The sequence below is a fragment of the Macrobrachium rosenbergii genome, chromosome 9 (assembly GCF_040412425.1).
Source record: "Macrobrachium rosenbergii isolate ZJJX-2024 chromosome 9, ASM4041242v1, whole genome shotgun sequence".
NCBI classification, from domain to species: domain Eukaryota; kingdom Metazoa; phylum Arthropoda; class Malacostraca; order Decapoda; family Palaemonidae; genus Macrobrachium; species Macrobrachium rosenbergii.
In genome coordinates this window covers 8,121,589-8,127,661 of record NC_089749.1, presented here as the reverse complement: position 1 = coordinate 8,127,661, position 6,073 = coordinate 8,121,589, and the positions used below count along the sequence as shown (strand labels likewise).

The following is a 6,073-nucleotide window of genomic DNA, read 5'->3' as shown; positions in this document are numbered from 1 at the left end:
GTAAGCCCAACATCCCAGCAAACAGATCATTGTACACTGAGGCCTCATTGTATACCTCATTATACGCTGAGGCCTCGTCGTCATTATACCCCCAATTGCCGGTTTATCGAAGTGGTTCATTTGGGATGAGATCCCGTGCTTTGATTGGTCAGTCGCGGAGGCTTTGCCGGTCGTTAATGATTGCTACTAATAATGATGATGGCCTGGAAATGGCGAACCTGGAAATGACGACCTGGAATTGGCGAACCTGGAAACGACGACCTGCAATTGGCGAACCTGGAAATGGCGACCTGGGAATGACGACCTGGAATTGGCGGCTGGGAAATGGCGAACCTGGAAATGACGACCTGAGAATGGCGACCTGGAAACGACAACATGGATATGACGACCTGGAAATGGCGACCTGGAAATGACGACCTGGAAACGACGACCTGGAAACGACGACCTAGAAACGACGACCTGGGAATTGTCGACTTGGAAATGAAGACCTGGGAAATGGCGATCTGGAAACGACGATCTGGAAATGGTGACCTGGAAGTAACGAACTGGGAATGGCGACCTGGAAATGGTGACCTGGAAACACGACCTGGAAATGGCGACCTGGAAACGACGACCTGGAATTGGCGACCTGGAAATGACGACCTGGGAATGGCGACCTGGAATTGGCGACCTGGGAATGGCGACCTGAAAATGATGACCTGGAAACGGCGACCTGAAAACGACGACCTGGAATTGGCGACCTGGAAACGACGACCTGGGAATGAGGACCTGGAAATGGCGACCTGGAAACGGCGACCTGGGAATGACGACCTAGAAATTGAGACCTGGAAACGACGACCTGGAAATAACGACCTGGAACTCGTGAATGGCCGCAGCACAAGTTGGAGAGGGGTTGGGGATTAGTTTTATGAAGAATAATCCACTCATTATCTCCAGGGATTAGGGATTAATCTGCCCCAAATTGGGCTTTAGGGTATTTAGGGGTATAACAGCTAATTGAGATAAGCTTAGGCCACGTAAATTAGCGGCATTGGCGCCGGATAATTACGCGTGGTTAATTACAGATGGGTAATTACACATAGGACCCCCGGAAAAAAAGTGGGAGTTCTGTAACAGGTAAATGTTATCTACCCATTTTTGGGTATGTAAAAAAACAGATTTTATGAGTTCTTTTACAGGTAAATGTTATATACCCACTTTCTGGGTATGTAAAAACAAATTTTGTCAGTTTTTTAACAGGTAAATGTTATATGCCCATGTTCTGGGTATTGGGATGTGTACTTTAGTGGGTATTAAGGAAATTTCGGGCATTTTCTGCCGGTCCTGCTATTAGAATTAAATTTTTCTCTTTCTCAAGATATGATTTTTATAATAAGAATGAGTTCGTGTAAAAAATACAATTTTTTTATTTTTTACATAATTTTAGTCAAAGACTTGTAAATCCATTCAAATAAAAGATTTGTAAATCAGCTTTAATGAAATATTTGTCAATCAATTTCATTAAAAGATTTTAAATAAAAAACTTGTGAATAAATTTAAATAAAGTCTTGTAAATCATTTTTAATAAAAGACCTGTCAATCAGTTTTAATGAAAGACTTGTAAATCGATTTTAATGAAAGATTTGTCAGTCAATTTTAATAAAAGACTTGTAAATCGATTTTAACAAAAGACTTGTAATTCAGATTTAATAAAAGTCTTGTAAAGCCTTTTAAACAAAAGACTTGTAAATAAGTTTAAACAAAAGACTTGTAAATCAATTTCCATAAAAGACTTGTAAATCAATTTCAATAAAAGACTTGTAAATCAATTTCAATAAAAGACTTGTATATCACCTTAATTAAAGACTTGTAAATCAGTTTCATTAAAAGACTTGTAAATCAGTTTCAGTAAAAGACTTGTAAATCAATTTTAATAAAAGACTTGTAAATCAATTTCAACAAAAGACGTGTAACTAAGTTTAAACAAAAGACTTGTAAATCAGTTTCCGTAAAGGACTTGTAAATCAATTTCCATAAAAGACTTGTAAATCAATTTCCATAAAAGTCTTGTAAGTCAATTTAAACAAAGGACTTGTAAACCAACTTTAATTAAAGACTTGTAAATCAATTTCAAGAAAAGACGTGTAACTCAGCTTAAACTAAAGACTTGTAAATCAATTTCAATAAGAGACTCGTAAATCCTCTTAAACAAAAGACTCGTCAATCAATTTCAATAAAAGCCGTAAAATCATCAGTTCAGACGCGTCCATTCTATAACGACCTTTCTCTCAGTATCAAATAAAAGCGGTTTTAAACAAAAGCGCTTTTATTTACACATGAAAAATGTCCACCACTTTGTTATGCAGAGCGAGCCACTTGAAACCCGACACTTTTCCACGTAAGTGGGCGTAAGTGTTAGGCGTTCACGTCACGCGATGCCTGCTTTATTCAACATGCGAGTGTTAGCGGTCATGTCAGGTCCTGTTTGTCATGTCAGATTCGTCTCTGTCATGTCAGTTCGATTTTCAAGGGATATTTGTCTTTTGAATGTAATTACGCGGACTTTCACGCCGTGTGAAAAATATGTATAAGAAGTGATGGGTTTCATGTCAGTTCCTCTTTGTCATGTCAGATTCGTCTTTGTCATGTCAGTTTTATTTTCAAGTTTTAAATTAGGGAGATTTGTGTTTTAAATATAATTATGCGGACTTTCACACGATGTGAAATACTATGTGAAGTGTTAGCGGTCATGTCAATCCCTCTTTGTCATGTCAGATTCGTCTTTGTCATGTCAGTTCTATTTTCAAGGGATATTTATCTTTTAAATTTAATTATGCGGACTTCCACACGATGAGGAAAACTATGTGAAGTGATGGCGTTCATGTCAGTTCCTCTTCGTCATGTCAATTTCCTCTTTGTCATGTCAACTCTGTTCTCGAGTCTCAAATAAGGGAAACTTATCTTTGAAATACAATTATACGGATTTTCACATGATGTGAAAAACTGTGAATAAGAAGTGGTAGCGTTCATGTCAATTCTTCTTAGTCATGTCAAGTCCTCTTTGTCATGTCAGTTTCTTTTTGCCATGTCAGTTCCTCTTTGTCATGTCAATTCCTCTTAGTTATGTCATTTCCTTTTTAAACTGTCATGTCAGTTCTCCTTTGTCATGTCAGATTCCTCTGTGTCATGTCAGTTCCTCTTTGTCATGTCAATTCCTGTTTTTCTCCCGTAGCGTCTTTCAAATGAACACCATAATATTCTTTGGATGCTTGAATTTTATGTCAGTCTCCGCCCCCGTGGGCTTGTTCCGTGTGAATAGGGTTCATCTTCTGAGTAATAATAATAATAATAATAATAATAATAATAATAATAATTTAATGTTAATACAAATTGTGACTTATCAAGCGTTATTATTATTATTATTATTATTATTATTATTATTATTATTATTATTATTATTATTATTATTATGAACCCTATTCATATGGAACAACCCCACCAAAGGGTCCATTGACTTGAAATCCAAGCTTCCAAAGAATATTACTGTGTTCAATTGAAAGAAGTTGCAGAAGATAATAGGAATTACAGAAGTCTGAGATCAGTTATTAGAAGAGGTCAAGAGCTGAAGTAATATATTAATAAATAGAAAAAAATATAAATGAATTCAGTGAAATACAAAGGATGAATTGTTTTAGGGGATAAATGCATTACATTTACGCTTGTTCCAATTGCATAACAGTTGCATAATATCCTCTTTTACGATTAACTCTGAGATTTCGAGCTGGAATCGATCTTCTCCTGTGAATTATTGTTTCGAGAATCGAAAAGAGTTCATTTTTTATCTATTTATTAATTTCCCTCCTCTCACTTCTTCCTAACGAGCAGCCTTAATATTCTTTGGAAGTTGAATTTCAAGTCAGTGGCCCCTTTGGTGGGCTTGTTCCATATGAATAGGTTTCGTCTACTGAATAATAATAATAATAATAATTATCAGTTCATGTTTGGAGTCCACGTTTCATTTTTGATGGCCTGATCCACCTGTGACCCTACTTGGATGGGTGACCAGATATCGTTACACAAACCAGAGCTAATATTTTTTTCTCTTTTTTTTTTTTAACTAGACTAGACTCTTTATAGAGGCTCGTTAGGCTCCGATATTCTATGAGATGACTTTACGACTTACATAATTTGGATGATCAATCCTCCTAATGATGATTCTACCTTGAAGTGTTCATCAAATTCATTTCCTTTCCTAAGAGCGTCACTGAATTCTACCCTTGAACAATTCATCCTTGTATTTTATTAAATAAATTTATATTTTTATCTATTTATTCATTGGTATATTAATTCATATTTTTTTTTCTAATAACTGATCTATTCTTTCTTCGTTTCCCGATATCTTCTACAAATTCTTTCAAGTGAACACCTTAATATTCTTTGGAAGCTCGAATTTCGAGTCAGTGGCCCCCTATGGTGGGCTTGTTCCGTATGAATAGGGGTTTATCTCCTGAATAATAATAATAATAATAATAATAATAATAATAATAATAATAATACACATAATAATAATAATAATAATAATAATAATAATAATAATAATAATAATAAAAAGTGAATTATCAAAGTATGTAGTTGTTTTTCCATTTGGTTTTGACTGGCCTCATGAAAAATTGTTATGGTTACTGTCAAAAAATGCAAAAACATTTTTATTTAACAGTGAGAATAGGATTACTAATATAATATATATATATATATATATATATATATATAATATATATATATATATATATATATATATATATATATATATATATATATATATATATATATATATATATATATATATATATATGCATAACTGTACATGAGAAATTACTAAAAATAGATATTTCAAGAATTAAAAGATATATATATAAAACACTACGTTCCAGATATTTTACGACAAAAAAATCATTCAAATTATACTTTCATACTGGCAAAACCGAATGAGATTAAAGTTAACATTTAAAAAAAAAAAGGCTCCCTTACCTTTCAACAGTTACGTAACACGGTTCCAAGTCGACCTTTCATATCCGGGAACTATGGTGGGAAACGTTTTATAGCAAGAGTAAAATGATAATATAAATATACGTTTGTAGCACCTTGACAAGAGTTAGTCAGTCGTCAGCTGTTGACAAGAATCAGAGTCAGCTAAGCATCGCTGCTAATTCTCTTGGGATAAATTCAGTCTTTTCCTTCCATATCTTGAGAACGGCGTGCATATATATATATTAGCAAGTGCTGGGTAAAAGAACGGAATGTGAACGTTCCTCGCATACGTTCAGTGACGTTCGGGCTAAGATCACGCTGAGTGAAGACGAGAAGAAGTGGTTATTCATAGTGCAAGAGTTATGATTTCATTTCGTTGGTGATTCTCTGTTCGAGCTAAATTAAATCTAAATAATCTCCTCTACGATGTAGGGTTTGGATCTTAATGTATTGAATTATATTTCAATAAATGTGATTAAAAGAAGGAGTCAAATGTAAGTCTAAGTTATCTGTCTTCTTTTTAAATAATATCCCGCGATCTATTATGTGCTCTCTCTCTGTAGACAGTCTGCTAATTCAGTTTCCGATTGTGCAATTTATGTAAAAATTAACTGTCTTTTAAATAACCTTAAGACTCTGATAAATTAATCAATTACGAGAGATTAATTTCCTTAAGTGATCTGCAGTATACGCTAATGTGTCATGTCTCCAGAATTATTATGTTCGATCAAGTTTCTCGAAAAATCTTTTTACGTCCGCGGCGACGCCAAGTGAGGGACAGACGAAGTGCCGACGGGGAGAGAAGAAGTTACATCCTCACGTCTCTCCGGTTGACAACACACTACCGTCAGCCTTTTGGCAACTCACCGCCAGCTCGGGCGAGTTGCCACGTTCAGTTTTTCGGTCTCTTTTATCTGACGTTTTTTCGCTGCAGAGGACGAGTTTTTTTTACGTAAAAATAAAACACATGTCCGAATGGAAAAACAACGAAGTGAAAACAACGATTGCAAACGGAAACGTCAAACGTGGACGCTGGAAAACTCTCGCGGTAGTTCGCGGAATGACA

The 6,073-nt window shown here is 35.1% G+C and overlaps 1 protein-coding gene across 1 annotated transcript in view; it reads right to left on the bottom strand.

Annotated features, from left to right (window-relative positions):
* LOC136842153 (cell adhesion molecule 3-like) overlaps window positions 1–5,830 on the bottom strand; it is a 94,050-nt gene extending 88,220 nt beyond the window's left edge. Inside the window, exon 1 of the mRNA XM_067109513.1 lies at window positions 5,008–5,830. The gene's annotated coding sequence lies outside the window, so the exon portion shown is untranslated. The remainder of the gene's footprint in view (window positions 1–5,007) is intronic.
* Window positions 5,831–6,073: the final 243 nt, after the last annotated feature.